Here is a 3,343-nt window from a genome sequence, read left to right on the forward strand (position 1 = left end):
TAGAAGACATTGGGCTCATGGTAACTCCTCATTAAGTGCTGGCTGTTACATTATTATTGTGAGTCCTGGGATGATAGTTGTGTGCACAGGGTGCTATGGGGCCCAAAGAAGGAGCTGCTACTTTGTCTGAAGGTGTCAGGGCAGCCACGAGGGGAAGGAGCTTTCCAGGCATCGGATGTGGAATGCTAAATGTGGGAAGCAAATCACCCCAATGGTTCCCCCTCCTGATAGTCACACCTTGTGTAGTCCCCTCCCACTGAGTGTGGGTGGTACTTGGCCACTCATTTAGACTCTCTAGTGACTTCCGAATGACAGGATAGAAAAGTGATGGGGTGTTGTACTTCCAAGATTAGATTATGATAGACCATGTCTTCCATCTTGCTTGCATTCTCTTTTCTGTGCTTTCTGCTGGACGCCAGCTGCTACACTGTGAGCTGCTACACTGTGAGCACACAAGACATGGAACTGAGGGCGCCTGTGGCCAAGAAATCGAGGCCTCAGGCCGACAGCCCTTGAGGAGCTCAGTCCTGGCAACAACCATGTGTGCGAGCTCGGGAGTAGATCTCTTCCCCAGTAGAGCCTTGGGATAACTACAGCTCCAGCTGACGCCTAGATTGCAACCGTGTCAAGGACCCTGAGTCACAGAACCCAGACAAACTACATCCATATTCCTGACCCACAGAAACTGTGAGATAATGGATGTTGTTCTAAGCCACTAAGTTTCAGAATCATTTGTTACACAGCAATAGATAACTAACACATAAATTAAGGAGTTAAACTACATTCTTTGGTAGTGATAAGCCAAAGAGAAAAGGGCTGAAATATATGTGTTGTTTTGAATAAATCTAGCAAAAGATGGTACATTTTAAAGGGCATATTTAGAGAACTCAAACTGCTGTACTTTGGCAGGGAAGGACGGAAGAACATCCACAGGTTCCTGGAATCTCTGCTGGGGGCTGGTATCTTTAGTGTATTTCCCAGCATTTACTGAGCAGTCTAGCTCTCCTTGCCAACATTCATATCTTATTCCGATATGTGATTTTCTTATTTTCTAGTCTACCTAGTAAGTAAGCCTTTTTGGAAGATAATTCATGGAAATGACAGTTCTCTAATCTGCATCAATGCTGTTCTTTGAAAAAAAAAAGATAAAGGTTATGATACTAGGTTTTCTTTGGAAGAAGCAAATTTTCTTAGAATGGTTTAAAAAACAACAAAAAAACACAGTTTAAGTAGAATGGTTTAAAAAACAAAAAAAAAAACATAGTTTAAGAAGCTAAGACACTTGCTTTTCTAGATACTCAGTATAAAGGTTAATTTTATCTCTTAGCTCATCTGGGCCATAGTGGCCAGATATGTGGTCAAATGTTATTCTGAATGTTTCTGTGAGGGTTTTGATGGATGAAATTAGTATTTAAATGGGCAGACTTTGCATAAAGCAGATTGCGGAGCATATGTGCCAGTTCAAGGCCTGAATAGAACAAAAGACTGACTTCCCCCAAGTAAAAGGGAATTCTGCCAACAGACAGCCTTTGAACTTGAACTGCAACATTGAGTCTTCCCTGGTCTCCAGCCTGCCAACCCACACTGCAGATTTTGGACTTGTGAGGCTCCAAAATCACGTGAGCCAATTCCTTACACGCACACACACACTCTCTCTCTCTCTCTCTCTTTCTCTTTCTCTCTTGTTTCTGTTTCTCTGGAGAACTACACATTCAGGATGTGTAAGAGTTAATACACTCAGGATGATTAACTCTGAATACACTCAGGATGATTTTAAATCAATCAACCAATCAATCAATCAATCAGTCAACAAACATTTATGCTAAAAACCTCAATGACCTTCAGAAAAAAAGACAGAGGGACAAAGGTAAGAATTACCATAGATTTCTCCTCAGAAGTTATGCAGACTAGGAGACAACAGAATGACATCTTTAAAAAGCTGAAGAAAGAAACTATCATCCTAGAATTCTATACCCAGCAAAAATACCTTTCAAAAATAAAGGTGAAGTGCACTTTTTCAGATATATAAAAGTTGAGAGAATTTGTTGCATGCATTTAACATTATAAGAAATAATAAAAGAAGTAGAAGGAAAATAACACCAGATGGAAACTTGGATATACACAAAGAAATGAAGAATGCCAACAATAGTAAATATGTGGGCAAACATAAGAGATTTTTTTCTCAGTTTTTTATTTCTTTAAAAAATTACTGTTTGAGGTCTATGCTAAAGGGGCTTTTTCTGTAGCTGCACAGCCTTGGAAATGCCTCACAGAGTAACTCTGTGCTCTGTGGTTTCGCTCTATTCACAGGATGATCTGTCAGGTCTGTGGGGAGGAAATACAAGACAGATGCTAGAAAGACCTAATAACTTGCTTTTACCTGAGGTATTGGCGTACCTCAGTGATCTGTGCTATTCTTTTTTTTTTTTTTTGATCTGTACAATTCTCGAGTATGATAGCTTTAGGAGCTAATATGATTTGAACACATTTATTTTTAGAGAGGGTATCAAATTGAGAACCAGGCAGATACATCTACTCTAAAAATGACCCTAAATTTTTTTTATTATTGTTTATTCTTTTAAGATTTACATCTATTATGTCTGTGGGAATACTATATAATGTTGTGTTATCTTTTTTTTTTTTTTTTTTTTGAGACAGAGTCTCGCTCTGTTGCCCGGGCTAGAGTGCCAAGGCGTTGTCATAGCTCACAGCAACCTCCAACTCCTGGGCTCAAGTGATCCTCCTGCCTCAGCCTCCCAAGTGGCTGGGACTACAGGTGCTTGCCGCTGTGCCTGGCTAACTTTTCTATTTTTAGTAGAGATGGGGTCTGGCTCTTGCTCAGGCTGGTCTTGAACTCTTGAGCTCAAGCCATCTCCCACTTTGGCCTCCCAAAGGAATATAAATATATAGAATGCTTAGGAATATTGTTTTATGACTAAGGGTTAGAAAAGGCATTCTTTTTTTGTTTTTGAGACAGAGTCTCGCTTTGTTGCCCGGGCTAGAGTGAATGCCGTGGCATCAGCCTAGCTCACAGCAACCTCAAACTCCTGGGCTTAAGCGATCCTACTGCCTCAGCCTCCCCAGTACCTGGGACTACAGGCATGTGCCACCATGCCCGGCTAATTTTTTCTATATACATATTTTAGTTGACCAGATAATTTCTTTCTATTTTTGGTAGAGACGGGGTCTCGCTCTTGCTCAGGCTGGTCTCAAACTCCTGACCTCGAGCAATCCACCCGCCTTGGCCTCCCAGAGTGCTAGGATTACAGGCGTGAGCCACTGCACTCGGCCTACTTTGGGTTTTTGAGGTGTTGTTTAAGAATGCCTTTTCTGGCTGGGCGCG

At 41.3% G+C, this 3,343-nt stretch overlaps 1 non-coding gene across 1 annotated transcript; it reads left to right on the forward strand.

Moving 5' to 3' along the window:
- Nucleotides 1-2,212: 2,212 nt before the first annotated feature.
- On the forward strand, nt 2,213-2,351 carry LOC123646789. The gene has a single exon (XR_006738039.1). It is a non-coding gene; the product is annotated as a small nucleolar RNA SNORA18 (small nucleolar RNA).
- The last annotated feature ends 992 nt before the right edge of the window (nt 2,352-3,343 follow it).

This window comes from Lemur catta, chromosome 10, assembly GCF_020740605.2.
Source record: "Lemur catta isolate mLemCat1 chromosome 10, mLemCat1.pri, whole genome shotgun sequence".
Lineage (NCBI taxonomy): Eukaryota > Metazoa > Chordata > Mammalia > Primates > Lemuridae > Lemur > Lemur catta.